The sequence below is a fragment of the Clupea harengus genome, chromosome 17, assembly GCF_900700415.2.
Source record: "Clupea harengus chromosome 17, Ch_v2.0.2, whole genome shotgun sequence".
Taxonomy (NCBI): domain Eukaryota; kingdom Metazoa; phylum Chordata; class Actinopteri; order Clupeiformes; family Clupeidae; genus Clupea; species Clupea harengus.
In genome coordinates, this window is record NC_045168.1 from 5345136 (window position 1) to 5356721 (window position 11586).

The window sequence follows — 11586 nt, forward strand, 5'->3', positions numbered from 1 at the left end:
CAACAATAAAGACCTTTGATCCTACAGTATTTAGGAAGTTAATTACACAGAATTGCATTGTAATTTTAAGGCTTGGCAATTAAACTGAAACAGTTTAACACAGACACATTGGATGATTGCCGGTTGTCACTTTTTCACATATTTCCATTTTAAAAAGCTGCATCACTGATGATGATAATGCAAAGTTATGCTGCTGATGCTGACAATGATCACTTTATTTACATTTGTTAATATCAATAAATTCTGTACAATTAAATCTAATGAAACAAACTAAACTAAATACAGCATTGGAAAAAAATCTTTGTCGACAGCCTGTTTTTGATTGTTTGTTTTGTGTATAAGATGTGTGCTGACACTCTGGTGATAGTGAGAAATACAAATAGGTTTCCAAAGTAAGACACTCGAAAGGGTCAGGGCTGGGGATTAGAGTGAGGAGAGGGCTAGGTTCAGGGTTAAGCTATGGTTAGGTTGGGTTGACAGTTACTTGACAGGTTTGAGAGGTAAGATGGGTTGACAATTATTGAATAGTTAACAAGTTATTTACTCATTATGTGTAAACTATTTAAAACAGATTACCCAATAAATGAAGAGAAAACAAGACTGTACCAACTTCAAGCCAGGATCAAGCAAAATGAACAAATCTTATTTTTCTAATGAGCCTTTGTGGCAGAACATTTTTTTTCCCCAGTGCTGTTTCCAACACCGTCTCTTTAAACAGTATTTCATATGTTAGCAGATTTTTAGCTTTGGGTCTAACCTGATCTTGGTCTGGCTGTTTTCCTAAGGATTAATAATGGCCAGGCTTGTGTATGTTTTACCCTGTGAGGGACGCTTACCTGCCCACCTCCGAGGCCCATGACGGAGCACCCCAATTAGAATGAACAATGAACAGTATTGAGGTGGATGTAATTACATCTACAATTACAGTCTCTGTGTGCAATGGGTGTTTGTGTGTGTGTGTGTGTGTGTGTGTGTGCATGTGTGTGTGTGTGTGCGTGTGTGCATTTCATGAAAAGCTTGGTTGTTGTTGAGTTTGTGTGTGTGTACATTTGTGTGTATGTCCACATTTCCTCATGCAGAACAGAGTGTTGCTGTGTGTATGTGTGTTGTTCAAGCACTCATGATCAAGTCTGGATTTTGCAGTGTGCTTGAGTGTGTGTGCGTGTGTGCACTGGTGTATGTGGAGTGCAGCTGTATACACATGGGCAGAAAGCCTAACTGACTAATGAGCATGAAAGTTTAATTGATCCACTCTTCCAGCATCAACTCCCACGCCAAGAACACCTTAAGAAAAACATGTGGCTCAGGGATGGCATGCAAGGGAGTCTGGGAGTCCAACCACACACAGCGCCGCACATCACACGCATCTTTCACCTGAACAACAGCTACAGGTGCCCGGCAGAAACTCGGCCCCGAGAGAGGGCTAATTGAGAAAACGTCGCCTTGTTGAAGCAAAGCCGCAGGTAAATGGTGGGAGGTCTGGCTGTGGCTCTCACACCAAACTGGCCCCTCTCCAGTTGTGTGATCTTTGTCGGAATGGGCCCGTTATTAATGAACTGCGTTCGAATGGGCCCGCCAGCCTCACATTTCAAAGTGCACTGACTGAAGCACACAGAGAAGGGAGACATTCCAGAGCGAACACGCGGGGGTTCTCGCTGTGATCACTGTAGTATGAGGGCTCGCTGCCTCTGACTGCGCCCGTCCCGCACAACACGCCACAGCTGCGCCTGGCCCAGGAGCTTCAATAGACGGAGGTCAATACAAACTCTGTGGGGACCAACGCATACCAAATCAGGGAGAACAGACGAGGCAGGGGGAGGGGGAGGCGGAGAGCTTAGCCCCCGTGCATAACTTTGGGAACCCCCCCTCACCCCTTCTCAGTTTTGCACTCTTACGAGTCCAGGTGTAGATCCAGTATATAGAGGCATATTTTCTCAACACGCATGTCAGTGAGCGTTGCTCTCAAACTTTGTGCGAAACTTGTGCGCTTTTTGGAAGACGGCAGGCATTACCAACTCTGAGATTTTGGGAACGAATCCTATTGTTCAGATCCCTCCCCCTTCTTGGGAAGTGGGAGGACCCGAGAAGGCGTCGCAAAAGGGGGAATTGTTTGAGAGCTCAGTCATCCAAAAACGGCCTTTCAATGTGAGAACTTAGGGAGCCGAAGAAAATGTCGGTGCCACCGCAGTAAATTACTAAAGCAGTAACGCTTTAGAGGGAAAAGACAGACAGAAAATCGCCTTTTGGATTTTTACTTCACATGAAAAGTTGGAGAAAACTCGAGTCGTAGAAGTTGCGGGCTTAGCACTACATATTGCACGTTTTGGGTAAGTCCTTCTTCCCCAAAATCTTAGCGTGTTTTTGGAACTACTAATGCTACCATAGCTAAATAGTAATGCTTGCTTTATAATATGCTTGCTTTATAATCACTGAAACAGTTTATATTCAAATGTAACGATTAAGGTCGTTGTTCTTAGTTACCCAGAGTGTTACATTACATTTTAGGGAATTATGTTGTGCTTATATACAGAGTGATGCGGTATGCTATAGCTAACTTCTCGTGTATGCAACAATTGTGTTGTTTTGTTTCGACGTTCAGATGTTATTGCTTACTAGTGAAAGGCAAGTGACAAAATAAGCTGTATTATTTAATTGTGGAATTTCAAGAGAACACCAAAGACATTAACCTCGCCCCAGTTTCAATTATTTTGTATTTAACGGGAAGAAGTTGTCCATGGGTCGAGAGTGATGTTTAAGTTAGTTTCATTTGGCTCATCCTTTACCCCTTGTTACCATGGCTTAGACTTTTAATAATGTAATAACGAGAGTGTTAAGACATTTCCTTGATTTTCTCCTTAAACGTATTTGTGGAAAACTTGACTCAAACATTCAAACGTGCATTATAACTTTTAGAGGTCTGTTTCTTAGTTTTGTCAAGATGTGCTGTAGTGCCTACCAACTCGCTGTAGTAGGCCTCAGGAATAAATGTCATTAACTGCACCCCATGTCCAAATTACGGACTGTGTTGCCTAAAAACTATAAACTCAACTATGACTCAGTCTTTGTGGTTTATTATTAAGTTGTCAGATAGGATACGTTTAGTGTAAACATTTATCAAAGTTCAACTCCTCATAAATAAATGATACTCGTTGACTTCAAATATTTTTATGTTAACACATAGCCAATACGTGTGCATATATGAAACGTATTAAAGGTATCTGTTTGTAACATGAAGATACTTTGGGGAATAAAGTTTTTGCAGTTGGGGAAATAGCTCTGTTTTAGTAGGCTATAGAAAGGAATGGCGTCAAAATGACAGAGAGATGCATGGACAGCCGTTGGAGGTCGAATGTCCCAGGTGCTGTTTTGTTATTTGAAGTCCATTTTAAACACTCACCAATAATAAAACCAGTCCCACGAATAGATTTCCACTGCTGTTTTGGGGCAAACTATATGTCAGCCTGCACTCTGGTTAACATTAAAGCGTTTCAAAACATTTCAGGCAATCACCTCCAAGTTTAAATACCCTTACAGTTGAAACACAGAACAAACTGTGCCTTGAAAACCGACGAGGTTCCCTCATTGGTAGCAAAGTAGGTTTTGATGATTGGCGGTCGCGGGTGGATCAAAGTTATCCTATAATTGATTCTAGTCTGATTATCTTGTTGGCTTTCGCGGCGCTCTGACCTTATTTGGCGAGAACGTTATGAGGGGCCTATTAGCCCTTCACAGATGGATGCCCAGATTGCATTTGACATGCCCTCGCAGTTCTGAATTCCTGCTGCGTACCAGGTATCCCGTCCCGCTGTGGGACTGCGGGTTGGATATGAGACACCCGAGCCAAGGCGTCCTGGAGCTGATCTCTGAGCATTTTTTTGCAGGGGGGGGGGGGTTGTGTTCAGTTGGTCGCTGGGAGAGTTTGACATGCCCGATTCCCCCAGTTGAAAGATGGCCACAGTGATGGTTGAGTTGGGTGTGACAGCGGGGGGGGGGGGGGGGGGGGGGGGGGGCAGTGGTTTTTGGCGTTTCTGTGTGTGTGTTTTGGGGTGGTAATGAGAGCTCTTCTTCTTAAGGCCTCCAGGCATAGCCATCTCCGGGTTCAGCATCCCCCCCACCCATGTCAGAGCTAGATGGAAGGCTAGGTCGTGCCGGAGCCTGTGGCCTGCAATGGTGCCGCTCAGGGTTTTGGAAAGACTCATTGTTTTCTTAAAGGGTGTAACATTTCTCTTAATTCACAAAAGGAGGAGAGAGAGAGAGAGAGAGAAAAAGGGAGGGAAGAAAAACCCTCCTCAGGCTATGCTTTCATGTCAGTTACAGCGGAGATGTTCAGGCAGTCATAACAGCCTGCAGGCAACAGTGTGTGTGTGGGTGTGCTGGTCTATAATATGGTGGTGTGTGAGTGAGTTGGCTTGTGAGTTTTACGCTGGAGAATGGGTGTGAGAATGTTAAGATACGATAGGCTCTGAGTTTAGGTGCATGTTAATGTGGGATAATTTTTGTGTGTTACAAAGAGTGCCTGTGTGTGTGTGTGTGTGTGTGTGTGCGTGCGTGCACACAGTCTTCTCCAGTCTGGATTATCTCTTCATAACTGGAATGTGCTCCTTGTCACATTTACTGCTCACTGAATGTTCTACCCTTGAGGTGTCCTGACTCCCAGGAAGGGATGATGCACGAGTCCTCCTGGGGTATCTGGGAAGCCTCTTCTCTATGTGGGTCCCTCAGTTTGACAGCCATCCAGACAGGCCATCCAGTAGAAGTTTAGAACAGGGGTAGACGACAAGCCTGTTTTTTCCAGCGTCTCGATATCCACATAGCCAGGCATGTGAGACATGAACCATACAGATAGAGAACACACACATTTGGAAACACAACATACGTACACATACACACACACACACACACACAGTCACACACACACACACACACACACACATTTGGAAACACAACGTACACACACACACACACACACAAACAAAAAACCCACCCTCAGGTCCTCTATTAACATGAACATAAAAGAGAAGGGACGAAATATCTTCCTGACTAGTTGAAGCTAGTTCCTTCACAGATTGCTACTGACTCCAGATCGAGACGTGATCCAAGCCAGATGTGAGTGCAATCTTTTCCAAAGCAAAGCTTCAATCTGGGTTTCAAAACATAAAAACAAAAATACAACAAACCCGAAGAGTAGGCACCCTCTGCTTTATCTTGTGCCTGCGGAGTTCATTTTACCCTGGGGTTCTTGGCTGATTTGGAATAGAAATGTCACTAAAATGGTGCACTACTGGAAAGGTTTATTTTAAAATTCTTAATGCTAAAGGGTAAAATTGTATGCATGTGTGTTTTCTCTCGATGGGTAGGATAGTTTTGTTACACTTCACATGATTGCTGCTCATAGGTAGTAGAGTATCTAGCAAAGATGAGCTAGATGTGTGAAGGAATGGGGTCACAATAAAACATTCACACCTTCTGTACCAAGAAACGCAGACACACTAAAACACACACACACACACACACCCAAGTGTCAGAGTGGGTTTAGCGCGAGGTCGTGAGATCAGTGATACACTCCAGGCGCTGGTAAGCAAGCTGTGAGTGTGTGCAGACAAACAGCCCTGTGTGTGCAGAGCAGATATTTGGACAAAGATTAGCGACTGTTAGACAAGCCAAGAGAAACTCAGACACTCTTACAGACCATTCACACACACTCTCTAATTCCCTCAGCACCCACCCGTCTACACGCACAGCCCTCCACCCATCCACCCACACACACTTATTCCGTTTACTTTATGTGATTGGACATAAAGACAAACTTGATCAGTAGTCGTTCCAACATGATAGTTTTCTCTCTCTTTTTCACACACACACACACACACACACACACACACACACACACACACACACACACACACACACACACACATGGAACATCACTGATGCTCCCCAAAGCACAGCATTATGAGAACCAGCATTTTTGTTGCCTTGCTCACTCTCTCTCTCATTTTCTCTCTTTTTCTTTCTCTCTCTCTCTCTCGTTGAGTTCAGTTGGGATTATTCGATTTCAGACCTAGACGTTTTGCAACCGAGCGACGATGCGAAGAATGCTCTTATTTTCGGAGGACATTTTCCAGAGCCTACTCAGGTTCTGTGTGGCTTGAGAGGGAGCCAGTCGATCCCGGCCCTCTCGGTCCACCGCTGCCAGCATTGTGCGGCCCTGTTTTTTACCGACGCCGAATGTTGTTCGGTTGCCGTGGCTCCTCTAATCAGTTAGCGAGCGAAAGTGAAGGGGTTGAGGTCAACTTCAGACCTTGAGTCTATCCAGCTGTGCTTGATAACATCACCAAATTAATGCGAGTGATTCCAATACAGGTTGGAGGAGGCCATGTTTTGCCTCTCCAAGAAGCATGTACACGGGCCTTTCGCTTCACCTCTTCCATTTTCTGTGGCTGTACAGCATTCAGGGAATGAAAAAAAAACATGAGTCGTTATGTTACAGCTGTATACACAAATCACCCGTGGTTTCTGAGGCACAAGTGAAGCACTGTCATTTTCACACTGAGTGTAAGTCTGTGTGTGTGTGTGTGTGTTTGTTGGACAAATCGGTGTTGGACTGGCAAGGTTCGGGCCAGGGTGAAGACCTGCCTTGTTGTGTTTCCGGTCCATGGCGCTGTTTGTTTTGGGGTTGTGTTCTGGCGAGACTCTAGCCACTAACTGTGTGGTCAGGGATGCTACAGGTGTTTATGCCTGTGAGAGACTCCTCTGTTTGGGTTGTGTGTGTGTGTGTGTGTGTGTAAGAGAGAGGGAGTCAGTGCGTAAAACCTCAGCAGTTAGCCTCTGCACTTTTTGATGTTTAAAGCCCCATTTACCTTCCAGCACACACACAAACACACACACACACACACACACACACACACATACACACACGTTTTCCCACACTGTGTTGTTGTTGCTTCTGTATCTCTGGCAACATCCACATTAAACAACAAAGCGCCAGAATCGTCAGAGCCAACATTGAGCTTTATAAACAGTTTATACATGTTTTATTACTGCTGTATTACATGTTTGCGTCTGCTATCCTCCACCACTCCCTCCCCTCCTTTCTCCCTCCCCCTCTCCCTCTCCTCTGGCCCCTGGAAAGCTCCTGGCAGACAGGCAGGCCGGGCCGGGCCACTCCTAAGCTCTCCTGGTTCCTTCTGAATAATGTGGAGAAATTGCTCTTGATTTATAATTGGTTCCATTCACTCTGATGTATGAGCTGCCAGGACTGGAGGGGCCCCAGCCAGGATTCAGTCCTCCTCCCCACCACCCCCTCTCCCTTACCCCCTATGCCCCCCCCCCCCCCCCCACACCCACACCACCCCAGTTACTTAGTTGAACAACTATGTAAGGAGTTCTGTGTAAGAATTAAGGCAAAGCAATTCCATATACACACACACAAGATCTCCAAACGTGGAGGAAACAGTGTGTGTGTGGGATTTTCAGTTCCTAAATTAAAGTTAATCTGTTTTTGAGGTAGATTTGTTTACATGTATGTATGTTTGTGTATGTGTGTATAGTATAAATATAATTACTTTTTGTGTGTGTTTATGTGTTAAATATGTGTGACTGTGTGTGTGTGTGTGTGTGTGTGTGTGTGTGTGTGTGTGTGTGTGTGTGTGTGTGTGTGTGTGTTGTGCTGACGTGTCCTTACATCTGATTTGTGTGTATGGTCATATGTGTGTGTCTTTCTCTGTCCCTGATCTGAGCGTGGTCATTCCTGCAGTTTGGGCTGCAGCTCCTGGCTTGTACTGAAAGCGGTCCAGATCATGGAAAAACTCTCCTGTAGCACACACACACACACACACACACACACACACACACACACACACAACCCTTGGTGTACACACATACTCATACTCTTACTCTTACAGTCATACACACACACACACACACACACACACACAAATACCATAGCCATACAACTCTAAATAACTAGGCTATTACACACTATCATGTACTGTAGCCCAGGACCCCAGCCCAGGATTTGATCTCACCACTAAGAGTACTCCTAAGTTGCACTCAACGTTTCTAACTAAAAGTTTTCTCTTTGTGTAGACAGGGGTTAGTTTGATTTTAAAATAAAACGTTACATTTCATTTCATTTTTGAAATGAATAGATCGTTTTGATTGGTTGGTGGCGTTACTGTGTTTCCCTTAGGAGCTCCACAGTTATTCCCCCGCTGTTGAGACAGCATAACTCAAGTGATTCTGCATTTGAACTGCATTTGCATTGGCACATGACGAGGAATGATAGAAACTGCTATTTTTCGTTTGTTTGGGATTGTTCTTAGTGAGTAAGGAGTCCTCTCGACTACTTTTTAGCTCTCACAGATGTAGGCGCTAGTTTTAACGCTATGGGTCTTTGAGAATTGCTCTTAGTAAAAAAGAACTAGGAGTCAAAGTTAAGACTAAAATGGCCATTATTTTTAGAGTTTGAAGTTTGTCCCTAAATCGGCAAGTTAGGAGCCACTTTTAGCCTTAAGATGCTATGTGCATTTGGCCCCTGGACTGTAGTTTTTCTCTAGGAAATCAGTGGGTTTGTTTTTGGTAAGGATTGTGGTCTAGCTCACAATAATTGAGACAATTCTATTGTTTTGGCGCTGCATAAATAAAATTGAAATTAATTGAATAAAATGTAATTCCTTATTTTTTTATAATGCCCTAAATGACTCTATTGTTGACTGGCAGACATATAATGGCAGTGCTATGATAAACCATTGGTTTTTATATGGCCCTCTGAGCCACTGTAGCTTTAACCTAATTAGCTTGAGTTCAGGAGTCCTTTCAATGACGTGATTGTCATGCACATTGTACTAAGCCCCACTGAAACTGGAGCTAGCCCAGGTGATGGCTCCCATGGCCTTGAGCCGTAATGGAGGTATGTGAGCTCTGAGACAGCTGTCGCATTGAGCCGTCATGGAGGTATGTGGGCTCTGAGACAGCTGTCACATTGAGCCGTCATGGAGGAATGTGGGAGCGACAGAGAACAAGACAACGACTTCCTTGAGCCATCACACAGTAATTAGCGTGCGCTAGTTAATTCTGCCTTGTTATATAAATTATGCAAATGCCACGCTGCCCTAATTGATTAGAGATCCCTGGCCTTGGCTTCATCTCTCGCTCGTTAATCCCCAGAGAGTGTCTGCTGCTCGTTATTATCAGAGGAAGGATTGGGGTGGGGTTGGGGGGGTCGGACTCCACGTCCTCGTTAGTGGCCCCTTTGATGTTTAATTTTCCAGCATTGGAGCGGCTGGAAGGGGATTGTGGGAGCTGGAGACAGACTGAATGGGAAACGGGGGCGTCTCTCTCTTTTTCTTTCTTTCTTTTTCTCTTTCTCTTTTTTTTTCCACCTGCTGAACATCTTCACGGTTCGTGGGAATGTTCTAGAAGTTTAACTTCCTTTTGATGCAGATTTGGGAGCAGCCTGGCTAGCTGGTGTGGGAACAGATTGCAGGTTCTATACCCCACATTAAGCCAGGTTAGGTTGAAGGAGAAACCTTGATCCTGATCCTTGGTCAGTTTTTCAGTTGCAAGAAAACCACAGAGGAAGTGGTTAAGACATGAGGTACCTTTGGATTGCTATTAGCTATTCAGTGAAGCAGGTGTTGGATAAGCTCTCAGGAGTAGTGTGTGTGTGTGGATGCTCTGTTGGTCAAGTGTGTACTTTTTTGGAAAGAAAGATCCATCAAACACACACACACACGCGCACACACATACACGGAAGGTTATCAGTCTTAGTTATTGTCTGATATTAGTCTAGGATCAGTTAGGTGTTCTTATTATGAAGTGTCAGATTTGTGTGACCGTTAGTCTAAATTCTAAGTTCTAATTCCATTGAACAAGACCAGCACAATGTTGTTGCTACTGCTGGCTCAATTAGAACATGTGTGTAAGGGTACCTGGTCAACAGATATGCGTTGTTATGGTTTGTTGGTAAAGCATTAATGTTTGGGAGAAGTGGTGTTCAATTTTGATGAGTTGTACAAATATCCTGACACAGAATGGGAGACATATTGATAAGGAGAAGTTGTAGGTTTATAAGAACATGTTGGTTAAGAATCCGTGGTTTTGTTGCCATGGTAATCTTTTCTGACCTATGTGGCAGGACCCTTCATAGAAGAGTATGTCCTCCTGAGATTTATGGGGGTGTATTGGTTTGGAGAACTAACAGTTGTCTTTCAGGGCAACTCCAGCGCAACCGTTGAACTACAGTGAACTCCTTTGAATGAGAGTAAGCTGACGTAGCTGGTGGCTGGGTGGACTCTGTTCAATGTTGGCTTTGAGGATAGACTGAAAAATGCCTTGTGGTTCAGACCAAAGTGTTTTGGATTTGTAGTAATTTAGAGTTGTGAGTTTTGGCAGTAGGTGATGCGTGTGAGATGCAGGTGAGGGTGGTGGCATCATATTGGTGAGATTCTTTGGTTACAGATCAGAGGAGCAGTGACCCTTTTGGCAAAGATGTGTGGTAGCACTGGTTTTATAGGGTGGGAAATAGAACCCAGGGCTAATGGAGTGTGAGGATTTACCATGATCAGAACTTTAGGGGAGGTGATCTCCGGTTCAAAGTGGTATTTATATATGTTAAAGTCAGCGGTTGGGTGGGGGGATTGGAGGACTTGAAGTCGAGTGTAGAGTAGGTTTTAGAGAGAGCCGGATTCTTCGGGTAAAGATCAGGAGGTTACAAGCTCTTGTTCTGAGAGGGGTGTGTGTGTGTGAGTGTGAGTTTAATTAATCCTATGGAGATACAAGGGCAGTTGGTTGGGCAAACGAACGTGAATGGAGCCCCTCTTTGGCCTTCTCCTCTTTAAAGAGCTCTGGAGTGACTTCATTCACACCACTCATTGACTCCTACTCAAGATGGCCGTCCCTCCAGCCCACAGACCAAAAGGCCACTTCTCATATCACACAGCAGGGCACTGGAGTGGGGCTGATGAGGTTTGGGTCGGGGGGGGGGGGGCATTTCAACACCCACAGATCGCTTCACACTCTCACTCGCTCACTCACTACTTTGCTCAGTCACTCTCCCTCACTGTCTCCATGACCACATCTGACATTTCCCCTTTTATCAATCTGGAACATTCCTTTTCCACCCTGAAATCGCACATAAATCCTTGAACCATTAAATCACCCCCTACTCCCTTCTTCTTCTGCTCCTTCTCCCTCCCTGAATTATCATCACCTCCACTCACCATCCACTCTTGTTCATTGAGTAATGTGCCCCCCCCCCTTTTTTTGGGTCATTGAGCCCCCCCTCTTCATATCAGCTCTTCCCCCGACCCTTCAGCGGAGCGTCTTTCCTTTGAGAGCGAGGGCCGCAGGGTTATTGTCCGCGCGTCGGCTCACTGCTTTACAATGACTCTCCACTCTATTAAGGTGCGTTCTGCCTGTTAGCGTCGTCAGGGGCAACCGGCCTCCCGCACGGTAGCTATGCGAGAGCGGCATTGTGGGAAGCGGGGGCCCCCGCACAGCCAGTTGAACCCCCGGCACTCCTCACACTTGACACCGCATGTGTTTATCTAAAGGAGGAGGGGGGGAGGAGAGGGGGCAGAGCAG

The 11586-nt window shown here is 45.1% G+C and overlaps 1 protein-coding gene across 1 annotated transcript in view; it reads left to right on the forward strand.

Moving 5' to 3' along the window:
• Nucleotides 1–1878: 1878 nt before the first annotated feature.
• Nucleotides 1879–11586, forward strand: part of boc (BOC cell adhesion associated, oncogene regulated) — a 33920-nt gene continuing 24212 nt past the window's right edge. Inside the window, exon 1 of the mRNA XM_031584415.2 lies at nucleotides 1879–2327. The gene's annotated coding sequence lies outside the window, so the exon portion shown is untranslated. The remainder of the gene's footprint in view (nucleotides 2328–11586) is intronic.